The sequence below is a fragment of the Trichechus manatus genome, unplaced genomic scaffold (assembly GCF_000243295.1).
Source record: "Trichechus manatus latirostris isolate Lorelei unplaced genomic scaffold, TriManLat1.0 scaffold00153, whole genome shotgun sequence".
Taxonomy (NCBI): Eukaryota; Metazoa; Chordata; class Mammalia; order Sirenia; family Trichechidae; genus Trichechus; species Trichechus manatus.
The window spans coordinates 6403851-6417959 of record NW_004444089.1 but is presented as its reverse complement, the minus strand read 5'-3'; the positions used below and the strand labels follow the sequence as shown (position 1 = coordinate 6417959).

Below are 14109 nucleotides of genomic sequence, written 5' to 3'. Positions count from 1 at the left end.
GCCACACAGCCGTTCCCTCCCGACACAGGGCAGGGCTTGCGAGGCTCCTCCGCTCCTGCAGGGGGCGCCCCTGGCGTCATTCACCCACCCGGCGGCCACACAGCCGTTCCCTCCCGACACAGGGCAGGGCCTGCGAAGCTCCTCCGCTCCTGCAGGGGGCGCTCCAGGGCTCCGGGCGGTGGGTGCACACGATCAGGAGGGGTCGCACCCACAGGGCTGTGACAGCCATGGTCACCACGGCCAGCCGCACTCCCGGCACCTGCACACGGCTCCCCGCCCAGTCCCCAGGACCACCTCTCCGCCCCCTGGGCTCCTGGCCCAGCCCACGGCCGCACCCCCGGCAAGGCTGGCCTCCTGTATCCAGTGGAGGCAGGCTTTGTGCAGCAGGCTCCCGTAAGGTTTTAATATAATAGGCTTCACAGGGGTTGGTTCATAACCACAGATTGTACAGGGACTGCCTGTATATAACATGGTGTTTGCAACTGGTGGGTTTGAACCGCCAACCTTTTGGTTAGCAGCCGAGCCCTTTAACCACTGCACTACCAGGGCGAATACATCACACACACATATATATACACATATGGTACTCTATATTTCTATTTTACATTTCCTCCATTTATCATAAGTGTAACTGTAAAAGAATGTTGGCATGCTTAACAAAGAGGAGTCAAACGCCATATAAAAAGCACATTATCTTCCCGACCACACAGTAAGCTTCATGAAGGTAGGAACTGTCTCACTGTGTACTCGGGACTAACGCGCATGGTCCACAAAAGGACACAGTAAGTGCACGTTACACAAATGATAACTATTTTGATAATAAATTGGAATAAATGTAATTTAAATAAGAAATATAAATTAAGAAAAAAATACTCAAAAATGTTAAATATATAACCAAAAGGTTAATGTCGTATTTTGACAAGGGAAAGCCAAAGCTCGTTCATATATAAGAAAAGAGATGTGAATTAAATATTTGACTGAAGTTGTTAGAGAATTGTGATTTAATTCAATAAGTATTTATCGAGTCTGGAGATTCCAAGTACTATATGAATATGATACAATGGTTCCTGCCTTCCAGATGTTTACTGTCAAAGAAGTTGATAGGACAAGTATAAAAATAATACAAGCAGACTATCATAAATACGTAGTAGGGGGACTAATTAAGCAGAGAGTCGAAGAACAGAAGAGTGCATACGGCTGATGGAATCGAGAAAAACTTCCTGTAAAAGATGATGCTCGATATAGGCTGTGAAGGCGGGCTGAGGTTTAAAAGATGAAGGAGGGATGAAGGATGGACTCCAGCAGCCTGAACGCTGGGACCCGCTTTGAATGTCAGGTTAAAGACTTCCTAACTCATTCACATTGGCAACAAGGCTTGGTGGTCAGAAGAATAATGTTTTGTTTTTTAAATAAGGAAGTTAAGAGGGCATTTAGGAAGAAAAGAAAAATGCTGAGGCAAGCAAAACACGGTGAGAGCAGTGCCCAGCAGAGCAGCTCTAGAGAGGGGGCAGGACGAAGGGGATGCCGGCACGGCTGTACAGTGACAGCGAAAACATGGAAATGGGTCCGATCGCCATGGCAGATAACTGAGATGATGAAAGAGGACGCGGCTTTGGGGTGGGAGAATCTATGTTTAGGGCTCAGCCAAAGGAAGAGACCACAGTGAAGGGGAGAGCCATTGCTTAGGAAGCTCAGTGTCAGATGCAATACCAAATCAAACACCACAGGGACAGAAGGCCACTGAATTCAGACACTAGAGATTGAATGTAGATGATTTACAGTAGGTTAAAAGACTCAGTATAATTTTGATTGCATATACAAGATATAGACAAGAGTAAAGGGCTCTATAGAACATGGACTTTGGAGCAGGAAAAAGTCTGGTTTCAATCCATGACAAACCCTAGTTGTGAGCCTGGACAAATGACTCAACATTTCTGAATTTCAGGTTCCTCTTTTGTAAAGTGGTGACAATTATATCTAACTTATTAAGCCGTTGTGAATATTAAATTAGATAATGTATGCAAAGTGGTGAGTACCGTCTGGTACACTTCAGTGGTCAACATGTTGGCTTCTTTTTCCTTATTCTAGAGAAAATACAGGCGCGCCCTGGTGGCAAAAATGGTTAAGCGTTCTGCTGCTAAGTGGAAGGCTGGCAGTTTGAACCCGCCCAGTAGCTCCACAGGAGAAAGACCTGGTGATTTGCTCCAGTAAAGATTACAGCCAACAAAACCCTATGGGGCAGCTTCACTCTGTCATATGGGGTGGCTGCGAGTCGGAATCCACTCGATGGCACCCAACGACAACAGAGAAAACAATACAGAGGCTGCTTCCCTAGTGAAGAGACTTTGAAGATAATTAAAAAGACATACATGAAAAGTAGTAAAATCCCTAAGAACAGAGCATTAAAACAACAACAACAACAAACCTGTTCTGCTGAGTCTACCCCGTGTGACAGAGAAGAACCGCCCCCTAGGGTTTGGAAGGCTGTGATCTTTGTGGAAGCGGACTGCCACCTCTTTCTCCCGTGGAGCGGCTGGTGGGTTTGAACTGCTGACCTTTTGGTTAGCAGCCGAATACTTAACCACTGTGCGACCAGGGCTCCTTTGAAAGAGCACAGGCATGAATAACAAATTTAAGGATCAAATAGCGAATGGAAAGAACATTGGATGAGGTGTCTGAAGGAGGCTGGATTTATTCCCAGCAACACCCTTGACTATGGCAAACCCATTTAAATCTCTGTTCCTCAGTTTTCATATTTATAGAACTGAAATAATATTTCCAGCCCTGCCCACCACAGACCCTAAGGATCAGATATGACAAGGCATATAGGGAGATAGTTTGCAAAGTATAATACAATTAAAAAATAGTATTATTAGATGGCATATAAATCTTATATTTAATAATGCTACTGCTATGTATGTCTGTATACTATATGTGCACACAAAGCTATTGGTTGTTAGCTGGATATTAACTTTACATGGTGCTCAATTCTTGCTTCCACCTGAATCCCACCCTTTGTTATCTTTTCTGGATATATGAACCCCCTGTACAGACAAGGAGGAAATTCAGGCTTACTGTTCCCAAATTAACCTTCCAGTCTGGGTATCGCTGTTGGGCAGACTACAGGCTTGTAATTTGGTCTTCTGACGTTCCTACCAGCTCAGCACACAGAAGTACATGTTTTTTAAGTTTTTGCAACATTTAGGTTAACTCCACATCAGAAGGGAATTCCTATCCCAAAGGGTTTCTCATATTCTTCCCAGCAAAACACCTGTGTTAGTATTCTGCATTCAGAAGGATAGTGGTTGCTATACTATAATTGCATCTTACTGTGTATGATGTAATATATGCTTTGGAATAATTGGCCAAATGAGAAGTTATAAGAAACAGGTGACAAGGGAAAACATATAAATGACTCCTTTAGTATTTTACATTTTTAATCATGTTGTTTTTGCTGTTGTTGGGTGCCATCCAGTCGGTTCTGAGTCACAGCGACCCTATGGTACGACTGAAGCAAGCACTGCCCGGTCCTGCGCCATCCTCACAGTCATTGTTATGTTTGAGCCCACTGTTGCAGCCACTGTGTCAGTCCATCTCATTGAGGGTCTTCCTCTTTTTTTGCTGACCCTCTACCTTACCAAGCATGATGTCCTTCTCGAGGGACTGGTCCCTCCTGATAACATGTTCAAAGTACATTCTGGCTGTACTTCTTTCAAGACAGATTTGTTCGTTCTCTGGCAGTCCATGGTATATTCAATACTCTTCGCCAACACCACAGTTCAAAGGCGTCCATTCTTCTTTGGTCTTCCTTAGTCACTGTCCGGCTTTCGCTTGCATGTGAGGAAACTGAAAACATCATGGCTTGAGTCAGGCGCATCTTAGTCCTCAAAATGACGTCTTTGCTTTTTAACACTCTAAAGAGGTCTTCTGCACCAGATTTGAATCATACACACCTTCACTTAGTAAAGGAAAAATATATTTACTACCACCTAAAAAAACCAGTAGGAGCCCTGGTGGCACAGTGGTCAAGCGCTGGACTGCTAACCGAAAGGTCGACAGCTCAAACCCATCAGCTGCTTCGTGGGAGAGAGACATGGCAATCTGCTTCCATAAAGATCACAGCTTACAAAACCCTATGAGACAGTTCTATTCTGTCCTGTAGGATCGCTACGCGTTGGAATCAACTCTGGCAACGGGTAACAAAGCCAGTTACTCTATGAAAGGAAAATCTTAAATGGCCACAATGGATTATAACATGCATTGCTTCGCTAACCTAATATTTCGGGATGGTCAAGATAACAACCTTATGCATTTTGAAATTTTTCTCATCACTGAATTCGAATCTCCGAATTTGAAAGGCCAACTTTGGCAAGGCAGGAAAAAAAAATGCATTTCAAAATTTTATAATTTTGGTCTTAAAGGCATAACTAAGTATGAAAGCTGTTAGAGAAAAACAAAACCAACAACCTCCAGCGGATCTTTGTGGGGGCTTCAGAGCATTCAAAAGGTAACAGTCACCATGTGTCTGTGGATAAACAAGGAGGTGACTTAAACGTGCCCGGTCGGCTTCTGCGGCTTCTTGCCCACTGCATTAAAATGCAGCTCCGAGTGCCTTTTCTTCCCCAGCCTGGAGTTTCAGGAGCAGAGAGTACAAAAGAGCTGACGAGCAATGAATGCTTCACCCTTCCTCAATTAATCTTGTCTCTCTACCTTTGCTGTTGCTCTCCCTCTACGTAAAGGCAATAATGACACCCTCATCCATTATCCTTTTATCCTGCTATTCTCGAGAAATTGCTTAATAATATGGTACAGATTCGTCTTCAGTCACATAATTCTTCCTGCCATTTGCAGTATATCATCCTACAAACATACAGCCCACTCACACTGGCCGTGCTTTGAAGATTATTGTCAGTGACATCTTCAGGGTGCGTTTGGGATCTGGAGCATCGCTTCCGTCGCAGAGGGGAATTACGCAGACTTATCTGTCATTGCCAAAAGCACAACAAGCAATTCAGTGTTAATGCAAAGGTAACACAGGTTTTTATCATGCTGCCAGAACGAGAGAGCTCTTGTAAATGTATGCTAATATGGCCCTTTAGAGTTTAATAACCTCTTACCCCACTGGAAAAAGACCCACGCAGAACACAAACAACTCACACTCTCACATCCTGGAACTATAGAGAGTGGATTGGCACTCATATTTTTATGCAAATAACGCATTCCTTCCACGTTAGTCTGCCAACCGCACCCTCCCCCAGCTGTTCTCCTAAGTGTGCTGTGCTAATTTTTTTACAAGTTGCATGTAATTATTAAATCTTTATTATTATTTATTATTGTAAATCCTTTTTTCTCCCCATACTAGTGTTAAACTCATGTGGAATATTACATACATATACTGCATAAAATAGCAGAAATGAAAAGATTCCATTTCAATCACCAAAATAGGGAATCTGTCTTGATATGAAAGGATTTTAACTCACAGAATTACCAGGAGTTCCTCATGACTGCTGTTTTGGTCAGCTTTTCTACAGAGAGTCCCAGTCCACTGCAAATGAGCAGTTTTCCTTGATGGAGGGTGGGGTTTCAGGGGGACCCAGGCAGGCCGGCACACATGCCAAGTCTGACACACATGACAAGCTGGCCAGCGTGCGGTAATTTGACTAATTATGCCGGATTAGAGCATATTAATGCAAGCTGTTTCTCCGGAGTTAATGACCTGCTGACTGGGCTCTGCTGGGCCCCACCAGGTCTACAGGCAGCTCAAAAACAAAACCCTGTTTTGTAAGCCCTCGTCATTTTGCATCAGCAAATGAGAATATCAAACTACTGAGCAGCAAAATGTAAGCGACATTCTGTCTCCTACTGACTCACGCGCCCTTCCTAACTTTCCACCTCAAGGACTCCTTCTCTGTAAAACTGATGTCAGTTTCTTTAAAGCAGGAGTCTAAGAAGTCGAGTCTGAGGGAAAAAAATAATTTTAGGATTACGTTATTGTTGGAGGGGCAGGGGCCGCCGTTTTAGAAACAGGGTTTATGTGAAAAATATTTAAATGTATATTAATTTTATTACACCTCTACCGTCTCCATAACAAGACTATGTTACAAGTTATGAATGAAAAAAAATGATTAATGTGTAGTTAAATCTTTTCTATCTCAAACTTTATTTGAAAAGGTATTTGTAAACCAGAAGGAATTTTTATATTTTGAAAAAGTAGCTGGATGATATAGAAAAATGTAATGCTTCATATTCTCAAATGATTTGTCCTTTTCTTTAACACAAACTCATGTTTAACTAAACACTAGTGAGGAACGGTACCCCTGAGCGTGTTCTAACTACTACAGTTTCTGTCTACACCCTGCTCCTGAGGAGATGCGCAGTGATTTAAAGAGAGATACGAAATACAACAGATTTCAAAATAGAGATGTATGAAAAACCAAGGTCATAGATAGCAAATGAAGTGAGGAAGAAGACTGATAATGAAGGGGGAAAAAGTGTCCCACAGAGTCCTTTAAAATTCCAATGGTAGGGCCACAGATTTGTGAAATTCCAACTGCCAATGTAGAAACGGAAGAAATAATTTCACCTCAAAGTTAATGAGATAAAAACCACCAAGTTGTCCAGGAATAATTGCATATTTATTCCTAATACTAAAGCTAGGAATAAATGCATGCTAAGGGTTTGTTTTCATTTTTGTTTTTGAAGAGCACTGTATATAGTGCAGTGAGGAATGTCCTCAGCATTTCCATACTGAGTTTCAAAGCTTGTAGTATTTCCCAAAGCACAACTTAGAAAAAAAACTCCCACAAAGAAGTAGTACTAGAGCTCCCACACCTGCCTACAGAGTTGAGGGAACCAGTCTCATCCCCAGTTTCTGTGGAAGGGGCCAACCAACGAGGACCACCAGGTACCTCCTCCTGGCTAATACCTCCTCCTGGCTGAATCAATGGTAGCTAGTCCGTAAGGGTAAGGTACCGACACTGTGGTTCCCTCAGGCTCAGAAACACGTGCCGAGTGAATCGGATTCTCTCTGTAGAGAACTGGACAGTGGAAAGACAGGAAAAGCTGAAGCTGAAAGGTCATGATGTAGTGAGAGGCCAAGAGGCCCTCATGGACATATGCATGCTGAAAACGCCAGGGGACGGGAGCTATGGATACCAGCAGGAAGCTGATCTGCCGAGAGAGAAGAAAAGAGCACTCAGAGATAAGCGTTCCAAGTGGCTCATGAAAGAGGCCCAGAGAGAGCAGATGGTCCCCAGAGCTGACATACATCCTTACAATAAAGTCCCCACTTCTTGAGGTAACTTGCATGAGATCTATTCCATGGAGCAAAGAATTTAACCAGAATGGAGGCCAATGTGATGACCCGGGTTCACAGTTTCTGCTAACTTGGTTTCACCCAGAGGTATAGAAGATTCAGGAATGAATGGACTCCTCAGCCTTCAGGCAATCCACTATAAATGCTGTCTCATTCAGCCAAGATTTCAATTGATTTTGGACAGCTGTGTGTTCAAGATTACACTTCCTGTCATGTGCCTGCAGTGTAACTAATGTGTGTTAGAAATTAAAAGCAAAACCATATGCTTTCTCTGACAGTTCAAGACAGGGGTGAGTATGAGAAGCTCTTTGGGAAATTGAGGGTTTTTTTTTTAATGTATGCCTGAATAGAAGACCCTTCCATGTCTACTATAGGGGACCATGAGAAGGACTAAGATTCATATTAGAAAATAAATCTGAGTCCTCTCAACTGAGAGAAAATATAATCTTCAAATTTTCATTTCATAGCTAATAATCATAAAATTCTTCGTGTAAAACAAACTGCACGCAGATATAAATATGAAAAATATCTACCTTGAGCATTAAAATAACTTTCAATAAAGTATTCACAGAAATCAAATTTCTTAAGAATATATTAAAATGGGCAGTAATAAACTTTAATATTACCTTACATATGTCAATATATTTATCATTACCAGCTGAATATATGGATATATTCAATTTTATTAGAATATTATACAGTAAATGTATACATGGCAGTCAATGCTTGGTGAGGCTTTAAAGATAACAAACCCAATAATAATTATACTAATTGATTATTTTTTGTTTCTTTGTCAAACATGTTCCCTGCTTGCAAAATCTGTAATAGGCTCTGTACTTAATATTTCACTATATGTTTAAGTTGACTTAAAGTACTTAAGTGTTTGAGACATAATTAAAGACAAAAGTGTTGCATCTTGATAATTGTCAATAAATATGGTATTTTTAAGTCTTTATGTGGTTAAAAATTCCAGTCACTTTTAGAAAAGAATAGCATACATATTCCACAGAAAACTAAATAGGCTTTGCATGTTCAAAGTGCAACCTACGGGCCTTGTGTTGAAGCTGTGCTGTTCCAGACTGTTCATTACAGATCAGTCTAACAGCAACGTGGTCTACAGTGGCTCTTATTCATGCCCAGATAAGTCCAAGGAAAGACCACTTTTCCATGTCAAATCATTACTTTTTGTTGTTGTTTTAGATTATTCTGGAGTGGCTGATGATGACTGCATGAATAAATACATCTCCAAAAATGATTTTCAGAAATTTTCCTAACTTTTGAGTATTTACTTGAGATTGTCAATATTTAAATGGATCTCAATTATTTGAAAAGAAGCATACATCTCCTTCAGGGGCAAACTTGAACTGTGGGTATATAACCCATTGTCTTTTATTATTATGTTTTCTACTTCTCATTACTTTGTGTGAAAATCAGTTATGAAGTCATCATGGGACTGAGACGTAAACTTGGGAAAACCGGTTTCCCTCGTGAGACTGTGCAGTGGGAAGAGCCCTGGGCATTCCAAAGACTGACAGGGGCGAGAACCAGAGCCTGATTTCTGATTTCTTACTTCCTGTGTAGCTTTTGGATCAGTTACTCAGCCTTCCCGCACCTCCCAAACCCCAGTTCTCTCAGCTGTGAACGAAGGGCTAACAGTTCTCAGGACTACATGAGACCATGTACATGAAAGTCCCTGCAGATACTTGGCATCCAGTAGGTGCTCAGTAAATGCTTCCTTCTTCCCTTTTACCTCGCTTCCTTCTTTTTCATTCTTTCTGTGAGTTAAATTTATCTTTCTTGCCATCAAAGAACAGATAGTAACGTGGTAACCTGGTAACGCATGAAGTTCAGTACAAGAACGACCTACACACCATCCCTGCCCGTCCCTGCTCAGCTGCTGGCATGTGGGAGGTCTTTAGGGTGAATGCTTGCAATCCGAGGCAGATGACTTCTACCCGGATACGTAGGAACAGCTGAGTTGGAAAAATCTGTCAAAATATGAATGGGCACGGAAATATTTATATTATCTGCAAGTCATGAACACTACATAAATGCATAATTATGTCAAGTGTGACAGGAGAAGGGATGTGTGTGTGGGTGGGTGCGTGGGTGTTGTCACACCCATAATAACGCCTCATCAGCTGCTCCAGAATAATCTAAAACAACAACAAAAAATAATCTATTTGACATGGACAACTGACATTTCCTTGGACTTATGAGTGTGGGAAAAGAAGCCTGTCTAGAACACACCACTTACGTTACTGATTTGTGACACACAGTGTGGAAACACAGCTTCAGGACAAGTCCCACAGGTGGCTCTTTCCACCCCCCTTTCAGCCTCCTGCAGTCTCCTCTACAAAGGAATTCTGGACTGGCCTCTGCTACAAACCCACTTCAAATGTTTTCAGAAGTATGCTGAGCATAAATAATAAATATTTGGGTGGCCATAAGGGAAAACCTCTAATAGAATTCCACATTCAGGTAAAATCCTTCAACATTCAAAATTATAACAAGGTAGCAGTTAGTTTAAAATCTTCAAGGTAAAATGTAAAGAAGATAAAAACGAATTCCTCCCTTTACCTTGAGAAGAAGTACACTTAATGCAACACTTATGCTCTCAACAGTCCACCGAAATACCCCTTTTCCAATGTGCTATCTCCTTGTTGTTAAATTCAGCGAACTTTCTCAGTCCTTACCCTACCTGACCTTCAGAAGCTTTTGGCACTGTTGACCAGTCTGTCCTTTTTGAAACTCTTTTCTTGGCTTCCTGATACCACTCTATTTTTTCCCACTGAAATTCTTTAAACATCCTTGGCAAACACCTCCTTCCATTCCTGTCTTCAAAGCTTGGCATCCTCCACCCTGCTCATCCAGTGTCACGACTTTAGTTAATGCCCACATTCCATGTCACACACACACCTGCGGCCCACACCGCCCCTTCCTTAGCTCTTGACCCATAGATTCTAATGTCTTCTCAGCATTACCACTCCATGTCTCCCATGCACCTTAAATTCACCGTTTCCAAAAGTAAACTTATCTTGTCCCCTAGATCCACTCCAACCTTGGTTTTCTTCAACGTCCCCCCTTAGTGAATGTCATCATCATCCAAGCCAGAAGCCTGGGAACCACCCTCTTCCTCACCCCTCACATCCAACCAATCCCCAAGTCCTGTCCGGCTTACCCTTGAAATCTCCCAAATTCACCCGTTCCTCTCCTTTCCCACTGCCAACTCTCTAGTTTAAGCCACCAAACACTCTTTTCAGTATCTCTGTCTTCCAATTTATTCTTCATACTAGAGTCAGAGCAATCATTATTTAGAAAAGTAAATCTACTTAAATACTTTAACAGCACCTCCTTCCCACAGCCTTGTGGTAAAGTACACTCCCCAGCAGGCTTCATAATCTCCCTCAAACTCAGCACTGTCCTCTCTAGTCTGACTCTTGCCAGCCTCCTACCCCTACGTCCTCCCAATATACAGAACTTCCTTCAAATCACCTCCAGGCCTTCACACCTAGTGGTTCAACGACAGGCCGTGAAGTTGATCTGAATTCTGCTGCCAGTTCTGCTAATTTTTAGTTCTCTGATGTTGAACAAATTACTGAACTTTTCTGAGCCTCTATTTCTTCATTTTCTAATTGGGACAATAATACCTATCTTTAAGGGTTGTGGTGATAATTAAACCAGTTGTGTAAGTAGGGGCTCAACAAGTGAGAGTCACTATAATTTCTTTAGATGGGGACACTTATCCAGCAACAGTTCATATAAAAATATCTTGGCGTCTTGATTGACACTAGTCAGCACTGTTATACAACTACTAAAATGGTCACTGCAATCCTGGGATGAACTATTACGGGGAAAGGATAGAACAATCATACTGTCGCGTGCCCCATCGGGCCATTTCTGAGCATTACACCATAAGAGATGCATTTACAACTGAAGACTACCCACAAGAGGCTGGCCCAGGTGGTGGCTGTGCAGGTGGTCAGAAGGGGTCAAATTCTGCACATATTCTGGGCAGAGAAACCACGATTTGCTAAGAAACTGCATTGGAGTATGAGAGAAAGGAGTCAAGGATAACTCCAAGATTCTGGCTTGAACGATTGAACTGATGGAGTTGTAAGGAACTTCGATAAGAAAGACTGTGGATACAGCATTTTTTCTGAAGGAGTGTGGAAGTAGAGGAAAACAGGAGTTCAGAACGGGACAAGTTTGATTTCGTGTGTGTCAGACACCCCAGTAGAAATGTCGTGCAGGCAGCTAAACGTAACTGCCTCAAGTTCAAGGAAAAGATTCAGGATGGAAGTATAAATTTTGCAGTACTCAGTATATAGAAGATATTCAAAGCCATGAGACTAAATGAGCTTACCAAGGGAGTAACTGTGAAAAGAAAAAGAAGCCCGAGAACCGAGCTCTGGGGCATTCCAACATCAGGTGGTTGGGGGAAGAGGACTCCTCAGCCAAGCAGACGGAAAAGGAGCAGTCAGTGAAGTACAAGGGCCACTGGAGAGGGCCGTGCCCTGGAAGCCAGGCTAAGAAAGTGACTCAAGCTCGAAGGGACGATGAATTAGGTTAAGTAAGAACTGAGATTGACTTTGGGATTTAGCAAAATGGAGGTCAGTGGTGACTTGGACAACAGCATTTTCAGCAAAGTGGTGGAAGCAAAGGCCTAGTTCAAGTGGAATTAAGAGAGAAAGAAGAAGTCATTGGAGACAGCTGTAAGGGAGAAAATGGATAGGAGCTGTTGCTGTTGTAGCTGGGTGCTGTCCAGTCAAGTCTGACTCACAGCAAAGTAGCTAGAAGGGGAAAAATTAACAGAAGACCCTTATTGCTATAAATACTCAAATTTAGCTGGTTGGTTATCCAAGCAAAAAACCCATTGCTGTTGAGCTGATTCTGACTTATAGCGACCCCATAGGAGAGAGCAGAACTGCCCCATAGGGTTTCCAAGGAACAGCCGGCAGATTCAAACTGCTGACCTTTTGGTTAGCAGCTGAGCTCTGAACCACTGCGCCACCAGGGCTCCAGGCTGGTTATTAAAGGGGACGTTCAAAAAAGGAGTCCTGCAAGGGGAAATTAGACCAGATAACTTACAAAGTCCCCTCTAAGTTTACCGCAATGCTTTTCTAATTTGAGAAAGGGTTTGGAGTCAAGAATACTGGACTGGAGTTAAAAAAGAGCTAGGCTGCTCTATCTAGTTCTAGTTCTTCTAACTAGTTGTATGACCTGTGGTAAGGCATTCTGGGGCTTTATTTATACTGAGGGATTACGATGAAATAATTTCTCTCAGATTCTAACTCTAAAAACTAAAGGGATAACGTATTTAGGATTTATCTTTCGATGGTGTTGTAGGGAATGAGCGAGAGAGAGGCAGTACACTAACGCTTACTTGGGTCCTAGGCGTTTGCTAGTACCTACATACTACAGTCAAACCTGCAAAAGCCGGAACCTGTGTAAGGCAGAAACTGTCAGAGAAGGGAAACTCAAATATTTTCACTAGCAGAGAGCGACAGAAAAGTGGTAAGACTGTACCCTGTCAAAGGCAGAAAACTTGCGAGACCTGGAAAAATAAGGCAGTCCTATTGAGTTCTGGCTCTCACAGGTTTCAGTGGATTTAACTCTTCCAAAGATCCATGAGGTAGGTCTGAGGGGTGCCACGTTTTGGATGAGGAAACTGGAGGCCTGCAAAGTTAAGCGGCTTTACATCCAAGTTTGGCCAACTGTGCAGCCTAGGCTGTTTTAACCAGAACATCCTGGTGCCACCGTTTTCTGTAAGAATTTCAGAGTAATATTGCTAAATTAATAGATTTGATTTCTCAAACACTCCAAACACCTAATGAGGCAGAATTCAAATCTAACAAAAATCTTGTTAACCATTTAAACAAATTCTACAAATAATGATTAAATCAGACTTACATGTTTAATAAGGAACCCTGGTGGTGCCATGGTTAAGCGCTCGCCTGCTAACCAAAAGATCGGAAGTTCCAACCTACCAGCCACTTCATGGGAGAAAGATGTGGCCGTCTGTTGCGGTAAAGAATACAGCCTTGGAAATCCTATGGGGCAGTTCTACTCCGCCCTACATGGTTGCTATGAGTCGGAATCGACTCGAAGGCAGTGCGTTTCATGCATTTAACAGATGAAACTGGAAACATCTAAGAAAACTGATGAATGAATGTGGCTCTGGTGTTGAATGATCACAAGACCTCGCTTTCTCAACTGTGTGACTTATTTAGCTCGAGTGAAAAATCTGCTGAAAGTAAAGGCTATTTTTATATACAATTAAAACATCTACTAATAATGTAAAATCTATAAATCGAATTTAATTTAAAATCAATTAATATTGATTAAAATACAAATAATTTTAAGAATGTCTTCCCATGTACAATAAAAGCCTCAGATTCTCAAACTTACAAATGCCATTGAGATGGTGTATTTTATTTCATTAACCTTTTACATGAGGAGAATGCAGAGTTGTAAGAAAACTTCCCAAGGATACACAGCCATGATTTTTTTTTTTCTATTGTACTTCAGGTGAAGGCTTACAGAACAAATAGTTTCTCATGAAACAGTAGTACACATATTGTTTTATGATGTTGGTTAACAACCCCACAACATGTCAACCCTCTAACTTCTCAACCTTTCTTTTTGGTGAAAATACACATAGCCAAACATACATCATTTCAAAAATTTCTACATGCACAGTTCAGTGACATTGACGACACTCTCGCAATTGTGCTGCTATTCTCACTTAAGATGAAGGCTTACAGAACAAAATAGTTTCTCATTTAACAGTT

General features: G+C 41.9%; 1 protein-coding gene and 1 pseudogene across 1 annotated transcript in view; both read right to left on the bottom strand.

Annotated features, from left to right (window-relative positions):
• NBEA (neurobeachin) overlaps positions 1–14109 on the bottom strand; it is a 685423-nt gene that overhangs the window by 189392 nt on the left and 481922 nt on the right. The window lies entirely within an intron of this gene.
• LOC105756755 (dnaJ homolog subfamily C member 7 pseudogene) overlaps positions 77–14109 on the bottom strand; it is a 17425-nt pseudogene continuing 3392 nt past the window's right edge.